At 39.7% G+C, this 20,824-nt stretch overlaps 1 pseudogene; it reads left to right on the forward strand.

Annotated features, from left to right (window-relative positions):
* The first annotated feature begins 9,023 nt into the window (after nt 1-9,023).
* Nucleotides 9,024-20,824, forward strand: part of LOC110298032 — a 56,726-nt pseudogene continuing 44,925 nt past the window's right edge.

Genomic DNA, 20,824 nt, shown 5'->3' on the forward strand with positions numbered 1-20,824 from the left:
CATTTTATAGAATCCATAGAACAAAACATAGCAAACATACATAGCAACAAGTACAACAGCATTTTAAATGTAGCTAGCTTGTTTCAATACCAAGGGAAACTAAAAACAAAACAAAAAAACAAACAACCCACACACACGCATCTGCATGAACATCACATAAACTTGTTTTAGTGTGCACAGGGGAGGAAAGGAAGATGTTTAGCAAACCAGAGATGTTTCTTTTGGGACAGTGCGATTACCTGAAGACAGTTGTTGCCTTTTTGGTTGCTTTGGTTTTAGTTTAATTTTTTAAGGAGATGTTTCACATTGCCCAGGCTAGGTTGCTGAGAATGATCCTCCTATCTCCACTTTTAAGAGTGCCGGGATTAGAGGCTTTTTCCAGCACAGCTGGATAAATAGCTAGATTTTTTTTTCTTTTTCTCTTTTTAAAAATTAAGCTTGTTTTTTAAAACAATTTTACACATATACAAAATGCATACTGACAGTCTCAGGCTCCCCCTCCCCCATTTTCCTACCACTACATGCCTGTTTACTAACCTCTAAAAATATCTTTCCCACATTCGTGTCTATTAGGTTTGTTTAGTGACCCAGGGTCATCTGAATGGTCAGGGTTTGGAAATATTTATTAGAGTCTAATGAGCTCAGGAGTAGACACTCAACTGAAGAAAACCCCTTCCCAGATCCATCAGTAAATAATAGTTCTGCAGTGTGGGGTAGGACCCCATGATCCTGCTCCTGTCCATGACTGGTGGTTTGCAGTGCTGGAATGGTGAGGGTCCTATGCAGTAACTATGGTTGCTAGGAACTCATTATCTTAGTCAAGGGTCTGATGGTGTGAAGGGGCACCCTGACCACAGCAACTCTTATAAAGGAAAGCACTCATGTGGCTTGCTTACAGTTCAGATGTTTACTCCATTGTCAGCATCATGATAAGGAGCATGGTGGCATACAGGCTGACATGGAGAGGTAGCTGAGAGTTCTACATCTGGATCATCAGGCAGAAGGAAAAGAGTGACACTGGGCTTAGCTTGATTGAGCATTTGAATGACACCTCAAAGCCCACCCCCAGTGACACACTTTTTCCAACAAGGCCACACCTCTTAATAGAGTCATTCTCTAGGAGCCTAGGGCATTTTCATTCAAACCTCCACACTTTGATTGCCATTGTGCTTTGCAGCCCTTCACTCCATCTAACAGTTCTCATGGCTGCTTCTGATTTCAGTCTGCACTCTAACTACAGCCAGGGAATCAGAATGAACATGACGCTCCTATCATCATCTAAACAGTTCGGATGCAGTCTCCCTGGGAACTCTGAGAGCTGTTCCAGACAGGCACAGGGTATTGTTCTCACCAGAGAGTGCTTCTGTTTTGTAACTCTCTGAGCCTGGCCTGTGAAGTGAGGAAAATAATAGCACTTTTATAGAATCTTTGGAGAAAAATAAACCCAATTCTGACAATTAACAAAAGATAGATATCATCATCGTCATCTATTGTGATAGGTTATACTCAAACCTAGGAAAGCTTGAGTTTTAATCCAACACCCAATCTATCAAGGTGACAGTGTGACACTAAGGCTGTGCAGAAGTGCAAGGGTTTAAATTTTTTATTTTAAAATTACATTTATTTGTTATTTATTGATTTATTTAGGAGCAGAAACGGAAGGAATGGCCAATCAATAACTGGCCCAACTTGAGACCCATCCCATAGACAAGTACCACCAGTCCCTGACACTATTAATGACACTCTGTTATGCTTGCAGACAGGAGTCTAGCATGGCTGTCCTCTGAGAGGCTCCACACAGCAGCTGACTCAGACAGATGCAGACACCCACAGCCAAACAATGGATGGAGCTTGGAGACTTTTATGAAAGAACAAAAGGAAGGATTGCAGCCTCTAAGGGGATGATAGATACTCCACAGGAAAGCCAACAGAGTCAACTAACCTGAACCCTTAGGGCTCTCATAGACTGAGCCACCAAGCAAAAAACATACACGGGCTGGGCCTAAGCCTTCCTGCATATATGTAGCAGATATGCAGCTTGGTCTTCATGCCAGTTCCAAACTATTGGAGTGGGGGAAGGGGATACCCCCAAAAGCTGTTGCCTGTACTCAGGATATGTTCTTCTAGCTGGGCTTCCTTGTCTGGCCTCAGTGGGAGAAGATGTGCCTAGCTTCACAGAGACTTGATGTCCCAGGGTTGGGGGATACCTAAGGGGGTCCCTCACCTGCTCAGAGGAGAAAGGGAGGGGGGATAGGGATAAGGACTGTGGGAGGGGGTGACCAGGAGGTAGACAATGAGCAGGATATGAAGTGGATAAGTAAAATATAAATAAATAAAATGACATTTGTTTATGTATTGGGTGTTTGTCCCACATTGCATGTGAAGGTCAGATGACAACTTTCAGGAATTGATTCGCTCCTTCTGTCATGTGGGTTTCAAGGACTGAAGTCAGGTTGTAAAGCAAGGGTGTAAGTGCTTTTAGTCACCGAACCATCTTGCTGGCCCTGGTTATTTTTCAGACAGAGTCACATGGTCTTGAATTTTCTATGCTATGATGACGTTGAACTTCTGATCGTCCTGCCTCCACCTACCAAGTGCTGGGATTGAACCTCATGTATGCTAGGCAAACACTCTACCACCTGAACTATCAAGTTTTAATATGTATGTGAGTATGACATATGCGCTGAGGACATCAAAAGAGGCATCCAGTATCTTTTTAGACATGATTTCTTGCTAAATCTGAATCTAGCAAGTTCCATGGATCCTCCTACCCTTTCCCTCCATTGTTCTAGGGTTACAAGCTTCATAGCCATGCTTTTAAAATATATCCTTGGAGCCGGGCGTGGTGGCGCAAGCCTTTGAGGCAGAGGCAGGCAGATTTCTGAGTTTGAGGCCAGCCTGGTCTACAAAGTGAGTTTCAGGACAGCCAGGGCTACACAGAGAAACCCTGTCTTGAAAAACCAAAAATCAAAAAACAAACAAAAAAAGAAGGTATCTGTGCCAAGGTGTCTCCCAGAGAAATAACGCCATTTGACAGGCCTGGTATAAGGGAGATTAATTTGAGAGAAGGAAGGGGAGTGAGAACCTGGAGAAGGGGTAGAGGCAGACAGAGCCATGAGGGCAGTAAAGCAGAGACAAGAGGCTGGCCAGGAATATTTGGGGACAGAAAAAGAGGGAGAGAGAAGAGAATAGAGAGAGGGAGTAAAAAGGATAACAGCCCTCTTATACTCTGCCAGGTCTCCTGCATCTGGCAGCAGAGCTGATGATGATATAATCTATTGCTAGGTTCCTGGGAGGAGCCTAGCAGACTCACTTGTAAGTCAGTCCTAACCACATGCTAATAACCCTGGGGTGGGGGGTATCCTAGCACTTCAGCGACTGGACAAGATAACAGTGGTGCACACCACTCCCAGCTTTCAGGGGGCAGAGTCAAGATCAGCCTTGCATAGGAAGTTCAAAGCTAGCCTGAGCTACAGAAACCCTTATTCAGCAAGAAAATCGACAATATGAAAGAATGAAAAAGATGATCCACAGAATGGGAAATACATGTGAAAAATCATACTCTTGACATGGCTCTAATATCTGTGTGATATGCGAATGGGAAAAATAAAGTTGACATTGCATTTCTTATCAGATACTCCAAATGCAAGAAGATATCATCCTAACTGGCAGATGTTACAAGCATTTCCTTTTAACATAGAAGCAGAATATTGTGTGTTCTCATAAGGACGAAAATGTATTCCATAGTAACATATTTAGTGCAATTTCAATTAAAATAACAGATAGAATATATAACAGAAATTATCAAACTAGTGTATGGAAAAATCAAGGACCAAAAGTAGCAAGCCATTTTTTTTTAATAAAACAGCTAAGGAAAACGCATAGCTTATTGCCATTGTGAGATGAATAGAACAAATGAAGTCCTCAGTGTGTGTGTATTGTTGACCTGAGCTTGGCCCTACCAGGGCTTGATCTGGTGCTGCTTGTATTCATGCTAATTACTGGGCCCCAAGATCTGGTTGCTGTCATGAAGAGATCCTCATGTCCACCAAGAGATGCTAGGTAAGCCCTGCTCCCCAATTTAAAGTTAATTGGCTAATAAAAGGCTAGAGCCTGGGCAATAGGGAGAGCAAGGAGGGGTTTGAGGAGAAACCAGAGGAGGAAGGAGAAGGGACACGGGGAGAGGCCTCCATGAGAGGAGATGGACCATGAGCTCATGGCCAGGAGAAACAGCAAGTAACAAGGGACATATAGCTGAGATATAAGCTAGAATAGCTCCAAAACTTGTTCAATTTAGGCTTACAGCTTGTAAATAAAATACCAGGCCTGTGTGTCTTTTATATGGAATAGCTAGAATATATAATTCATTTTATGTGACCCTACCAGGGACCCTAGTGTCTCAGACCCATGGGAATGAAGGCTTTCCCTAGGTCAGAGTGTGGATGTTCTCTGTATACAAAAATGTCAACCACAACTTCCTCCTGGATGGCTGCAACCTGAGACAGCTCCCTTACAGAGAACCCCTACTGCAATGAGCTTAAACCACCTCCCATCTCAGCCAGTACAATAAAGGTGTACACATTCTGAGTTTCTAGGATGCTGGTTCCTCTCCACCAGACCGCATGACCCCAGATCCCACCTTTTATGTATCTGTGTCTGTCTTCTTTCTCTTCATTCCCCATCACCCAGTTAGCTCATTCTTAAAGCTGTGTAGGTCATGGCAGTGAGATTAATTTATGTCAAAAAGTTGCTATTCCTGAAAAGTAACATTGTTATTTTCCAATTTATTAACCCTTGAAATCTATAATTTATTTAAATATTAATAACATCCTACTGAATATTATTATACAACATATACACAACTAATAAATAAGATTTATTCACTATAGATTAAATTTTCCTAAACATTTAATGTTGATTTCAAACTTAATCAAATACTTCTAAATATCTAATCAGAATCTCTTGAATATAGAGGAGCTTCTTAAATGCTCCAAAATCGATCAAGTTCACAAGTAGTATGATATTGTAAAGCTAACCAAATGAATACCAGAATGCATAAATTCAGGATGTACATGTCAATTATACAGTTTCCTATTCATATATATACATATTAGGCTCTTTTCTACAGTGAAATGACTTAGGTAGGCTAACACTTCTGTTAGCTCATATTTTTACCTTTTTGTGTGTAAGAACATCTAAAATCTCTTTTCCCTAATTGCAGGATGCAGTATTCTCTCTACAGTTCACCCTACTGCTCCTGCTGTAAGCTAACCTAGATTTATCCTGCACAATTAAGGAAAGATGGACCATGAGCTCATGGCCAGGAGAAACAGCAAGTAAGATTTATACCCTTTGACCTACGTCTTCCAAAGCCCCTTCCCCACCTCTGCTAACAACTTTTGTGGGTTTTCTATTTTGCATTTTTTAGTTTCCCCATATGAGAATGCAATATTTTTCTCTCTGTCTTACTTCACCTAACATAAACCCCAGGCTTTTCCACTGTATACGAATTCAGGATTTCCTTCTTTTTGATATTCTATTACATGCATAAGCAATACTGTCTCTGTTCATTTATTGATGAATAATTGAGTTGCTACAATGTTTTGGTTATTGTGAATAGTGCCATAAACAATGGAGTGTAGATATGACTTGAACTCTATGTATGATTTTATACTTTGGAATCTCTCTCTCTCTCCCTCCCTCTCCCCCCTCCCTCCGTCCCTCTCTTCTGAGACTGGGTTATATGTAGCTCAGGCTGTCCTCAAATCTGCTATGTAACCAAGGAAGACCTTGAACTTCTGTACCTCATTGTCTTCACTGTGCTGATGCTGGAATTTTAGGCATTGTGATGTTATCTCCTACTTATTCGGTACTTGAAGACTGAATTCAGAGCTTCTTATGTCTTTGGCAAACAGTCTACTAACTGAGTACAGCCTCATCTTCACAAGGTTTTTCTTTTTTTCATTTTTATATTGATTTCTTATAGTATTTGTGTTCCATGTGACTTTCAGTATGATTTTTACTTTCTTACCTTTCTAAATTTTTCAGACTCCAAAAAAAAACAGGAAGCATGTGCAGGCTCGCAAACCTGGATATCGACAGTCTTAGAGTTAGTCAGGACACGAGGCTGTTTCTCTCCTTAGAAAAGCTTTCTTTTTAAAGCTTTCTAAAGGAGTTTTGCATTTCTTTTTGTTTTTGTTTGTTTGTTTTTTGAGACAGGGTTTCTCTGTGTAGCCCTGGCTGACCTGGAACTCACTCTGTAGACCAGGCTGGTCTCGAACTCAGAAATCTGCCTGCCTCTGCCTGCCAAATGCTGGGATTAAAGTCCTGCACCACCACTGCCCAGCTGAGTTTTGCATTTTTAACCATCTCCTTGCTGTTAATTTTTGACCTGCAATACATTTGCCAGAGATAATATGTATGTTTTAGATGGCCATATTGTGTCTGTCTGCTGTACTGTGTTGTGTGTAACATATAATTACATTATGTCCTGTATTGTGATATATAATTACATATGTAATAATTACTATTTTATGAACTTCTGTATGTTCACAAGAAGAAATTTAAGGCATGAAGACACTGCTTACTGTTACCTAAAGAACCCAATAAAAACCCAGAAACAGGTCCAGACAGGTAATGAAATATGACATTGCTTTGGTGGCATTGCTAATCAGTGTAGGAACCAGTAATCGGTGGAATAGCACAATCTGGGACAACTGGGATGTATATAAAATGCATGTATTACCTCAAATTGTGCTTAAAATAACTTCTTTGTCCTTTAACATGTACAAGGTAAACAGACTTTCTGAGAAAACACAGGAAAGCATGTGAAATGAAAAGGGGAAAGGGTTTCCTAACATACACCTCTAAAACCAACATGAGTGACACATGCCAGCGCAGTGAGACTTATCGTTCTCCAAAGAGATAAACATCAGCAGCACATAACTAGTACTGAGTGAGCCCTATTCAAGTACAATGAGAACAAAAAGTACTAGCCTTCAGGCTGCCTTCTGACCCATTCTTCCACATCCCTGCTTGAAGTTACAATGAGTTTGCCTACTTTTTGATCACTCCCAGGGAGTAAAATTTTCAATTCATTTTTATTATTTTTTTACAATAAGATTCATAATCTATCCTGCATAACTCTGCACAAACTATAAACTCTTATTAAATGTGTAGCCGTTTCCCTTGCACTGGGAGCATCAGAATTAGATGCTTTCAGAGGTGGAGGCTGCTCTTTGACCATTTCCTCCTTCTGGATTTCCAGGTTGATGTTTGACTATTCCTGAGTGGAAGAGCAGAGAGCAGGTGCTTAGGTGTGAGGTGCACACAAATGCCAACGCCAGTGCTTGCTGACAGTCGGACATGCTGCTAGTGCTTCTAGGTGCACAAGGGACTGAGCTGACCTCGCTCTCCTAGGATTCTTCACAGACCACTCCCTGCACCAGAGCATCTGACAGAGCATCTGAGTTCCTGCCAGATGATGTGAACATCCTCTAATCCTCAGACTTCATGCGTTACAATCCATTGGTGTTCTGTATTTCTAAGGTGCAAGTTGTAACATAAAAATACCCGTTATCACAAATGCAGTTCATGCTATCACATAATACATGCTATTACAAAGTATGCACTGTCACAAAATAGATGCTATTACAAGCAAACATACATGCAATCACAAACAAAATACACACTATCAGAGTTCATCCTATCACAAAGTACATGCTATCACAAGCAAAGCACACACTATCTCAAACTAAGTAAACACTATGACAAAGTTCATGCTATCACAGAATCACAAAGTTCATGCTATTGTAAAGTACATGCTACCACAAGCAACTGATCCCATTATCACAAACTAAAATTCATGCAATCTTAAACAAAAATACATGCTATCACAAATAAGTTACAATTAAGACATCATTAATGTTCCTGCTATTAAAGTACGCAATGCATCAATAAACCAGTGCAGTCAGTATAAAGAAAAAATGTCTTTATAAGAGCTAATTGCATAACAGCATTAAGAATCACTTCAAGTGGGGCTCGTGAGGTGTGGCTAAAAGCACTTGTTCCCAAGACCCACATGGTGGCTCATAAACCTTCTGTAACTCCAGTTCTAAGGATCCTAATGCCCTCATCTGGCCTAATACAGGGCATACACACGATGCACATACACACATTCAGGTGAAACACTAGCACACATAAGTTAAAAAAAATTCTGTTGACTTTGTGTCTCTATTAAGAAATGTCTTTGTATGATTTTTAAAAGAATAGTTTATTATTGGAAATGAGTTATGAGCCACCGGTGGCTTGCACTGGAATCCCAGAACCTGGGTGCCCATGAGAGTGGCACCACAAGTCATGACAGCTTGGCAACTCAGTGAGTTCAAGGCCAGCCTAGCCACAAAGCAGACTCATTCCCTCACATTCAATTAAACATAGAAAGGACATAACCTAAGTAAAAAGCAGCAAAGAGTAACTTTATAGAAAAGGCTGGCAAAAGTTTTGTAATATCAGAATTATGAACTATAATTAATAAATACCTTTAGATAGTCATACTAAAGAAAGACTGCACTATGTCTCTCTCAAAATGGATCCTCATAATTATCTGAGGAAATAGTGAATAAGCACTCAAGTGTGAGGAAGAGAATTACAGGTCTGTGTCGACAGGACATAGGACTGTGGGATTTCCTAGAAGTTCTGTCATGGTTGTTCTCGGCTTTTACAAATGTGTGATTTGTGTTGTCATCTTTATTCTCAATAGATTCTTATCTTTAATAAGAAATCCTGGCTTTAACCTTATACCATTCTCTTTTTCTTGTAGAGAAATTTCATTGGGCCTAATGTTGTATGCATCCTTTTTCTTAAAGTGAGATTCAAATATTAGCCTGATTGAAGTACCCAATATAAATATACTCAATGGACTATTTTCTGTAAAACTCAGTGACATAATGCTTTGGAAGATATTGCTACCACAGGCAAGTGGCACAAACAACAGACACACAGAGCATTTCTTCTTTCCGGACATGCCGTTGTGGTATGTGCCTGTCATCCCAGCACTGGGAAGGTCAAATCAGGAGCATGGCCATAAGTCTGCAGCCAGCCTGGGCTGCAAAGTGAGACCTTGCCTCAACAAGCTCAAACCAGAACCAACAATCTACAGTTGTAAAGAGATTAATGTCCACAAAATCCATATTGTTTGGACCACAAGAGGGCTTATAATAATTAAAGTTTTTTTCTTTAATAATATACCAGTAATAAAACATAGAAAATTATTCTGTTTTAGAGTATTGTCACAAAGTGTTTTAAAGTATTTGTTCTCTGGAACAAATCATTTATATACAGTGTCAAAAAGTCTAGTTTGATATATATTCATATGGCATAGTGAATGTGCAATAGTGACAGGTTTCTTGTTGGCCTTTTGGTTGTAGATGAGGTGCCAGAAAAATAAACATATTAAAATATTACATGCCAGGGTAAAAAGTGCTGGATGATTAATAATAAATTTGCCTAATTTGGCTTAAAAAAAAAACCAACCTCTTCCTAAAGACAAAAGTGGATTAGAATCTGAAAATTGAATGATTGCAATGCCTGAATCTTACAACCACCAATGAGTGTTGACCAGCGTCTACAATCATCAATCCCTGCCCATCACCTCCTATATGGAGGCAGATGTGCCTGCCCTCCAGCAGGAGCTGAGCTGCAAGCACACCATCATGTCCTGAGGGCTAAGGCAGTGCATATCTCCTACAAAACATCAGAAACAAGTCCCGCCCTTGAACACTGTAAAACCTTTCCTACTCTGTGGCCAAAAAATAAACATGAGAGGGAACATAGTCTTCTCTTTATGCTTCCTTCCATTTTATCAAATTTATATAAACCTCAACTCTTCAAGTCAAATTGTGCTTCGATAATTTGTTATTTATTTATTCATTTAGTTATTTTTGTGGTGCTGAGGGTCAAATACAGAGGGTTGTACACGCTAGGCAAGCATTATCCCTATCTATCTCTGAGGCACAATCCCTATCCCAAACCCTAGCTGTTTGTTAATATTAGAGAGAATCTAAAAGTTATCAAACACAATACCCACTAATGCTTACATCCTCACTATGATATACACAAGATAGTCTTTAAGCTGATAGCAAGCTGGCAGTGGCAGAGACTGGGGTCTCTGATATATAGTGATGGAAGAACAATAAATAAGGACAGATTGATTTTTTTCATTATAAAGTTACAGATACACTGTTCTGTTAAATGTAGTTATATTTATGGACGCACTGTGTGTGTGTGTGTGTGTGTGTGTGTGTGTGTGTGTGTGTGTGTGTGTGTGTGTGTGTGTGTTACACATCCCAGTTTTAAAACTTGGATGGTGCTGGGAAGATTAGCACTGCAGAAGAAACTCACCTGTGATGCAGACATGAGGATTGGAATTTGGACCACAGAAGCCATGTAGTACCACTTGGGAATGAGGGCCAGTTGTAGTCCTAACACAGAAAAGACAGGGATAGGGGATTCCCAGAGCAAGTGTGTCAAATCGATGAGCTCTGGGTTTAGGTGACAGACCCTGTCTTAATTTATAAGGTGGAGAGCAATTGAAGAAGATACTCAATGTCCACCTCTGGCCTCCACGAGCATATGCACACGTATGCATACTTAGTTGCACACACATATGCACTTACATATATGTGAACATGTATATATACATGCACATACACTTAACTCTCTCTCTCTCCCTCTCCCTCTCCCTCTCCCTCTCCCTCTCTCTCTCTCTCTCTCTCTCTCTCTCTCTCTCTCTCACACACACACACACACACACACACACACAAAACTGGTAAGAAAGAGTGAGAGGCATCATACTAAACTTGCTTCCAATAAATTATTTGTCAAAGCAGGCTGGTAAAGGCAGTGCTGCAGCTGCTGACTGTAGCAGCTGAGTCCTACAAGTGGACAGATGGAACATTCAAATAATTTTTCCTCCAGAGGGTTTCACGAAGGAATTAGGAAGGAGAGGTGGGAAAACACCTGGCACTAGAATGAGCAGGATGCTCTAATGAGCCATAGCCCCAGAGAGGCAAGGGAGACCTTGGGAAAATGTAGTTACCAGAACAGATCTTAAGACAGAAGAGGAAAGGGCTTCCCACCTTTACTTCCTGGTCTTCAATCTCATGTATTCTTTGGGGGAAAGATAGGTAAAAAAGTAGATTAGCAGATAAGTAGATTGATGTTTTTGAGTAATACGAGCCACATGAGACTGGAATTAGATAATTAGCATTCATTGCTATACTTCTTTTACCATAAAAATCTATTATTTTTTTCAGGTACTATTACACACAATAACCAGGCAATGAAAATATTCCCACGTGGTAATGATAAAGTTTTTGAGGGCAGGAAAGAGACAAACGCCATAATTGTAAGCCTTACTGCACAACATAATGAAATAAAATGAATACGTGTGGACCAATAAGACCTGAGGAATCTAATAAAGAATGAATGGAATAACTGGTTGCAGAATTAACTGTGACTTAAATAATACATCTTCTATGTGTCAGTAAGAAGCAATTGGAAAGCATCACAGAAAAAAGCCTAGTTTACTATTACACCTACAATATAACCAACTGGCCATAGTATGAATAGTGTACCTTATAAAATTACCAAACCACCAAAACACAAATAAATATGCCAATATTGTTTTTTGTTTATTTTAAGTTTATTTATTATTACTGTATAATGTGTAATGTAGGTGGTAGAGACTCACATGCCATGGTGCACATATAGAGGACAAATCTGTGGGGTGGGTTCTCTCCTTCAACTTTAGTGAGAGGTCTGGGAATGAACTCAAGCTGTTTGTCTTTTGTAGTAATTACTTTTTCCCACTGAGCCATCTCATATTCATATTAATTTTAATATTGTTTTAAGATAGACTTATGCAAGAAAGAGACCAAACTGGGACATAGTAGGGCACACTTGTAATCTAGCACTTGAGAAGCTGAGGAAGAGTCATGGTCAGAAGTTAAAGTCCAATCCATGCTACATAGAGTATCAGGTCAACCAGGAACATACAGCAAGACTCTCTCTCGACAAGCAAAATCCATGTCCCTCTTAGCCAGGCATTGTTGCCTATGCCTGTAATCCCAACATTTAGGAAATGGAGGTAGAATTACCTTGAGTTCAAAGCAAGACTGGGATAGCAATGAGGCCTGTCTTGAGAGAGAAAAACGGAGGAGAGATTAAATCCTGCATCTGTTTTGTTCACTCAGTGCCATTCCATTAAATTCTAATAGAAAGTCTTTTCAACTCCACAAAACAATTATAAAAGAATTCAGGTGAAAATACTAAAATACAAGGTTGGCTTGTCTTAGCACATATGAACCTGCATTATACAGTAAAAGCAACAAAAACTGCATCACTCATGGAAACCAGAAAGAATAATGAGAGAGCTGTAACTCCAGGATCAGAATCAAGTTATATGGTGCTTGTGCATATTGGAGAAGTAATGTCTTTAGTTGGTAGGGATGACAATAATTATGAAGATAAGATAATTAGCCATTTAAAGAAAATAAAAGAATCTGTAACTACTGCATACAAAAATTAATTCCTGTTGAAACTGTGAAAAAGTAACTCATTGCTACATAGTATAGTCTTGGGTGAGGAAGATCTTTCAAGTTTGTCTTAAGACTCAGAAAACATATGAGAAGACTGGTAAATTTAACTACTTTTTTTCAAAAATGAAAGTTCTGTACAAAAATAAACATTGTAAAATGTTGAAAGGTAGAAGGCAAATTGGAAAACTATTTGCAGTAAAATGAAGACAAAGAATCAATATCCCAGATAAATAGAGAGCTTTTAAAAATCAATAAGTAAAATGTTAGATGTTTTAATGGAAAAATGGACAGAATACTCTGAGGTAAATCAACAAAGAAATATAAGGCATATGAAAAGTGTTTGGTCTCACGAATGATCAAAGAAATGCTGGTAAAACATGAAGAGTCCCCCCCACCCACCACAACAACAAATTGCCAAAAGTTTAAAATTACTGATGAACCCAAAATAGGAGCTTATGAGAGGGTGGCAAGCCATCTTACTTAAAACTCTAGAGGGTATGAACCAGCCAGATGGCCTCAAGGAATGCTGTTGCAGTCTAAAGATGCAAGGGACCACCTTCTGCCTCACACTTCAGGGAATTGACCATCAGGAAGTACATTTGCTTTGCAACATTGAAAGTGTGTGAAAAATCTTAATGTCTATCAATAATGGACTGGCAATATAAGTTATGATGTATGAAATTTTTATTGCTTTTAAAAATATACTCTATTAACCAGAAAGAGATTGTTGGATGAAAAATGGAAGTTTTAGAATGCAGACTATATAAAATTGCAACAGTAGGTTCTATGCCTACTTCTGAATAAGTAGATGTTTCAAAGCATGTTCACCCTTTCTGTCTAAAGAAACATAAAACCAATTCATGCACCATGTTTTGAAAAAAATCAAATAATACAGAGCTGTGAAAATAGGTTAACATGCTTTGGTTACTTTTCTAAGTCCTTACAACCGTGTTCCACTGTTAGCAATCAAATTGTCAACAATTTGATGATTGCTAATGTCAAAACCTCAACCATTGTATCTACCATTTTATTAGCACAGATGGATAGTGAAATATATTACAAAGTTTATATTGAGTTGGATATGGGGACACACACATATAATTCTAGTCCTTAGGAGGTAGAGGCAGGAAGACCAACAGTTCAAGGCCCATGTTTAGCTACATAACAAATTCTAGACCAGCCTGAGTTACAGGACCAAATGACAATAGTTGTTCTACAACCAAATATTTTATGCTTTGTGGAAGTATTGCTTACATGTATAAAATGTGCATACCACAGTTGTATATCTCAACAACTTTCCATAAACTGAACATAATTGGTCAACTAGTTCCAAGATTAAATGATAACAGGAACCTGGGACTTCCCAGGAGACCGCATTATTATCCCTTTCTAGTCTCTACCCTAGTCACAGTGGCAGGGACTGAGACACAGCTCTATACTGTTGACCACAGAATAGAAGCCTGAGGAGTTCCGCTAATTTTTAGGGACCTCAAATAAAATAAGTTCCTTGGCTTCCGTGTAGAAAAGAATGTCAGGGCAAACTAGTATAAAACAAAGTCAGAGTTTACTAAGAACCTGTTTTTCCATATGTATGTTATATGTTCATGTGAATGTGAGCAGGTTCATTGTGTGTGTGTGTGTGTGTCTGTGTGTATGTGTCTGTGTGTGTGTGTCTGTGTGTGTGTGAGTGTGTGTAGACTGAGGGTCACCATTGAGCATCATCCTCAATCACTCTTCCCCTTATATACTGAGGCAGAGTCTCTCATTTAACATGGAGCTTGATATTTTGGCTGCTGTGGCTCCCAAAATGCTCCAGAGATTCCTCATCTCCACTTCTCAAGTAGTGCTTGGAAATAAAGACACACAGGAGTAAAGGTGTGGACATGTCTAAGAGCGAGTTGCTCTTAAGCAGCTGAGCATTGTCTGTGTGTTATTTTAGTGGCTCCAAGTTGCTTCTCAGAGAGCTGCTAAGAAGTCCTTTCTTCTCCCCATCTCTTTCTCTTCTTTTTCACTACATGAGATTATAAAGAGAAATGCCTTGCATGGTGTTACAATCTGGTAAGATAAACCCGGGAGCTATAGGTTTCCACAAGGTGACTAGAACACTTTGTTGTTGTTTTTTTGTTTTGTTTTGTTTTACCATAAATACAGGTTTTCTGGTGAAATTCTTAGAACTTGTAGGTTTACAACTGAGAAAAGTTTTAAGTAAATGGTATTAATTGTATGGTAATTCTGGATTCTCAGCTAGTAGAGGCTACAGCCAACTCTAGTGAGAAGGGCCTTCATATGTTTCCATAATCTTCCTTTAATTTCTATCCTGCCTTCCTCTTACTCTAACTATAGGCTTCTAATAAAAATGATTAGTGTGGCCAGCTTTGTGTCTTTTAAAAAAACTGGAATGACAACTACTATGTCAAGGTATCACTTTTGTGTCTGACTTCTTTTTTTTTTTTTTTTTTTTTTTTTTTTTTTTTTTTTTTACTTTTTTAGGAACACATACCTAAGATAGTCCAATCTGCTGCATATAGTTGGCATTATTTGTCAGTGCTGTCTAGTGTTTTATTGTGTGATCATATCTCAGCACATGTATCCAGTGACTTTTCAAGATCTTTAGAGTGGTTTCTAGGTTGCAAGTGTCATTTGTTAAGTGTTTGTTGTTATTGTTTCTTTTCTTCCTTCCTTTCTTTCTTTCTTTTGGGGAGGGGGGTTCGAGACAGGGTTTCTCTGTATAGCCCTGGCTGTCCTGGAACTCACTTTGTAGACCAGGCTGGCCTCGAACTCAGAAATCTGCCTGCCTCTGCCTCCCAAGTGCTGGGATTAAAGGCGTGTGCCACCACGCCTGGCCCTTTCTTTCTTTCTTTCTTTCTTTCTTTCTTTCTTTCTTTCTTTCTTTCTTTCTTTCTTTCTTTTTTTTGTATGAGTCCTAGGGATTGAACCCAGGGCCTTACCTCTGTTAAGCAAAAACTGCAGCACTGAGAGTGAGAGGTATACCTTAGCCTAGAAGTTATAGCTCTTGTGTGCATATCTTTTGGGAATAACACGTATGCTTTCTGTTAACAATTCAGCAAAGGATAGATTGCTGCTCATAGAACATAATAGCATTCTGGTTTGTATACATGTCAAAGATGCTTTTCAATGACAATTTATGTACTGCTCATGATGATTAATTTTACAAAGGAGTATTGTATGGCTGTACTGTCTAGATATTTGATCAAATGCTGTTTCAGACAATTCTGAGAAAGTATTTGAAGGTGATATTAACATTTAAATCAATAGACTTTGAGTAAAGCCAATTTCAGATCACAGTGTGGTCTGCCTGGAGGTAGGAAGAATTCTGCTCACACACTGCCTTCAGACTTGAATTACATGATGGTTATTCGTGGTCAACTTGACAGGAGCTAGAATCACCTGTGAGGAAAAACCTCAAGGCATGACTGTAAGGTCATTTCTACATTAATTCCCTAAATGTCAGTAACACCATCATGTGGGCTGGGGTCCCAGACTGAATAAAATGGAGAAAATGAGCTAGGCATCAATTTTTATCTATCTTTCCTGACTACAGATGCAACATGTCCCATTGCCATGCATCCTTGCCACCATGACAGGCTGTGCCTTTAAACAGTGAGAAAACAAACAAACAAACAAACAAACAAACAAACAAACAAAAAAGTCCTTTCTTAAGTTGCTCTTGTAGGGTACTTTGTCACAACAAAGAGAAAATTGGCCAGTACAAACTGTAACTTCATGGTATACCTGCAGCCTGCCAGATCCCTCAGTAGACGATGGGCTTGCCAGTCACCACAGCTGCAACAGTTTCTGAAGATAACACCCTCCTGTGGTTCCATTTCTGGTCCCCTGCCCAGGACCCTCAGCAGCCAGTATTTGAGAGTCATTGCTCCTTCTATCATCTCTAAATTCTGGATCTTCTGTCTTTCATTTTCACACTCTGATGATTGCAGGCCCCCTTATTTGAGCTACATCCTGGGACCCAAATAAGACATTTGGCTTTAAGAAGAAGTCTAAGGCTTTAAGAACTACACAGTTCCCAGTTTGTGTTCGAAGCATCTTTTATTTAACTGCATCCCAATAGCATACATTTGGATCAACCCTGTTTTCTGTGGCAATGAATAAGTGTAATGAAGAAATGGCACAGAAATGTTTCACAGTACAATGTTTCTCCAGGCTATATTCCCAGATCTAAAATATGGGGCCCTAAATATATATTTAAAATGACTTCCAACATTTTGAAAGTGTCTACATATGTACCAGTGCATGTTCCCACCATGCCACGCAATGCCCACTCTCCACCCCATTGCCAAGCAAGATATGTTCTGAAAAACCTATCTGATTTTCATTTCATTTGCATCTCTTTATCTGCCATGGAATTTAGAACTTTGTATTAGTCATGTATATTTTATTAATTTTCTGTTTGTATCTACTTTCCTATTGAGTTAGTCTTTCTGAATCACATGTGGATGTTCCTTAGGCACTGCAGATATTATATTGAATAATGGATGATGTGAATGCCCCTCCAGATCTTTGTACATTCAGGAAGTGATGTAATATACTCCCTAAGTGAACTTTGGAACAGTAGTTCAAGTAGTCTGACATATATTTTGTCACAAAAATCTCACAAGATGTGATCTCGCTAAACTGCTTCATCAGACCTTCAGTCCTGGGGCTTCCTGCATAACTGAGACTACAGGAATGAACTATAAGTTCATTTGGGTTAGCCTTGGTGAAATTGTGTAAACCCTCAAGAACCTCAGTCTCCACAATGTTCAGTGCAGACAACAGTAATCTCCTGACTTCACCCTGGGGTGCAGGGGGTGTGGATAACTGTGAGAGTTGTCACTTGTCAAGCTTGTCACTTGTCACTCTTTGTCAGGTGGACTGCTTCTTCCTGTTACCATTTATCCTGTAGCTTTGGTTGTTTAAGCAGTTGAGAACCTCTAGGCTTGCATCTTCCTTACTAACCTCACAGACTTATGCCATGCCCTGCGGTGGGAAAAGAACGCTCTTTTGATCCTTTCTATCCTGCCTTAGGACAGTTGCAGATTCTTCTTTTGGACTATCAAGCCATATAAGGTTCATATTTCATATGCTATAGAGATTCACCTTCATCGTCTCCAAAATAGGCAAATAGTCAGAGCTACTTTATAAGAGTCATTCTTCATGGACTTTAAATACCACTGATTTAATACTAAAATAATATTTGCACTTGGACCCATTTCGGAGTACCCTTTCTGTTCCTATTGATCTGTCCTCCTTTTCACACCAGCATCTTATTGTTCAAAGTTGATGGAGATTTTCACATCTGCTGGGTAAGGTTCCTGTGATTATCATTCTTTATAACAGGTTCTTATTATTGCAGATTTATGCCTTCAAATAAATTGTGGACTCCGCTGGCTTAATCAACCTCCTGGGGCATGACCCTTGCTTCCTCCTTGGTTTATCTTAGCTCCTTTTGATCTGTTAATCTTTCATTGATGTTTTGATTCAAAGAATGTTTGTCCTCTAAATTCTCTGAGGATACAGGGAGGTTTTCTTTTTTATAACTCCCATGCATATGACCCATGCTCTCTCCTTTCCGATGCAGCAGAGCTGTCACATGCATCTGCCTGGGTTGTCTAGTATGCAAAGTAAGGGGTCACCTTTTACATAGATACACAGCTCATCTTGCAAAAACTATTATATAGCAGGTCTAGTCTATTCCCTGGTCTCTTCACTTTGCTGCAGAATAGTGTGCCTTGACTCTTCTTGATCGCAATCCAAGGAAATTGAAAACAGAATGATTTGTGTAGGGTTGTAACCCATCTCTAGCCATTGTGGGGAGCCAGAGGTAAGAGTCAGAGAAACCAGTCTACTGAGGCAAAACTGCATTCTGAAAGGCTGTATCAAAGCAGTGAGTCTGAGGCTTTCAACTGTCTGTCATCCCTACTCTCTCTTTTGGCTCATCCCACACCTATTCTGTGATGCTCAGAACCAATAGCACTTAGATATGGCCATAGATCAAAGGAATGTGAGCTCAAATCATATGTGTCTTTTCCAAGATGAACTAGGTAGGAATGAAACAAACTTCTACTTTATATTAATAGCAGTATTTGGTCTCTGACTTGGGTTACTGGCACTTAGATCTGGGGACAGTGAGATATCTTAGTGGAGTAAAGGAATTTGCCACCAAGCTAGAGTTTGACCCTCAGAACTCTTATGTTTGAAGGAGAGTACTGACTCCCACAAGTTATCCTCTAACTACCACATGCATACCATACCCACACAGCATGCATACATATATACAGATGTCGTATAAAACCTTGGAATCATCTCATCTAAGGGCTTGTCTCTTTTATGTTAATGGGATCATCAAGATGAGCAGACCCTGCATGGATAGCTCTGGGACAAGGTGCAGTTTGATTAAAATGAGGGGTTGGAGTTGGAGCCTTTCATGGGGCCTTAGAGATGAGAGATTTTGGTGATCTCTAATAGCCAGTCAGCTCACCACTCATGCCAAAGGCCTCCATCAGCATCCCTAGGGACAGTATTCAGCAACCCTTTATTTGAAAAGTGACGGGCTGGAGAGATGGCTCAGTGGTTAAGAGCACCAACTGCTCTTCCGAAGGTCCTGAGTTCAAATTCCAGCAACCACATGGTAGCTCACAACCATCCGTAATGAGATCTGACGCCCTCTTCTGGTGCATCTGAAGACAGCTACAGTGAACTTAGATATAATAATAAATAAATCTAAGAAAAGAAAAGAAAAGAAAAGAAAAGAAAAGAAAAGAAAAGAAAAGAAAAGAAAAGAAAAGAAAAGAAAAGTGACTTGGAAGCTACTCTCATCTTCCCATGCCCTGCCTCTGAAGCCTTTCCCCTGTTAGTTCCTGAGTTATGGCAATGAAAGCCTTTCCTGAATTCTGTGAGAGATTACACTAAATTACCAAACCTGAAGGAGCCATGGAAACCATTTACAGCCAGGCAGTCAGAAGTTCAGGTGGCAACCCACAGCTCACACATAGAGTCTGAAGTGGGGTCATCCTGGGCATTACTCTGTTGGGCTCATGCTGGGACCTTGGGAAAGATACCACAGCTGCTCTTTATGCACCTTTGGCATGAATTCTGCAGGACTAAGGCCTAGAAGAAGCTGAAACCAGAAGCACTAGGTCCTGTGACCTTAAATGGTTGATATTAATAGTTATCTACCAAGAATATTTGCCTTAGGTTTTTAAATGAGGGAGAAATTACTTTTCATTTGGTTAAGAATTCGTTTGCTATAGAATGTGCTTCAAAATAAACTGTAGAATGAATTAATCGAACATGTGTGGCATTGTTAGTCAGCTAGTCAGGTATTAGCAAGATTTCAGATCATTGAGGATGAGCCCCTCATTCATAGTAAGCCTTGGATTCCATCTCCTCTATCTTTGGTAACATAGTAACTTCACTAAAGAGAAGGTGTCACAACTGCCCTCCATAGTCCTTGAAATGCCATGTGAAAGTAGGGAGATAGTGCTACAACTGTCCGTCTAAAGATTTCAAATACTGGAAGGAAGGGAGGAAAAGGGAGGTAACAGACTTCAGCAAGACCTATAAAAGGGTTCTGTTAACAAATGGCTGTTTTAGCTCAGCAAGGCAATGCATACGTGTAGTCCCAAGCACTCAGATGGCAGAGACAGGAAGATAGTTGCAAATTTAGAACCGTCTGGTTGAGAAATTTTCAGACTAGTTCTTTCTTTAATTCTTTTTTATCTGTTCTGTTGCATGCTTTTTAATTTCAGAGAGAAAGAGAGAGAGAGAGAGAGAGAGAGAGAGAGAGAGAGAGAGAGAGAGAGAGAGAGATCTGAGTTGCACCCCTGGTCTTGGGTAGAGATGTGACTCTCTATCTAAACTATTCAGAAATTATAAGGTTGTAAAAACATAATATAGCCACTTTACTGAAACGTTAATTCAATGGGCCTGTCAATCACCCGGACAGGGGACACCTTTTATAGTTTGAAGTTATAACTTCAAGAAACATGAACCACATGAAAACATATTAAGAATATAGGAAGAATAACTACAGCTTTGATGTACTTGTGGACAGCAGAAGCCCAAGCCCACCTCTAGTTCTGTTGTTAGCAAACCCCTCTGAGCCGGGCGTGGTGGGAGGCAAAGGCAGGCGGATTTCTGAGTTCGAGGCCAGCCTGGTCTACAAAGTGAGTTCCAGGACTATACAGAGAAACCCTGTCTCAAAA

Source organism: Mus caroli, chromosome 7 (genome assembly GCF_900094665.2).
Source record: "Mus caroli chromosome 7, CAROLI_EIJ_v1.1, whole genome shotgun sequence".
NCBI lineage: Eukaryota > Metazoa > Chordata > Mammalia > Rodentia > Muridae > Mus > Mus caroli.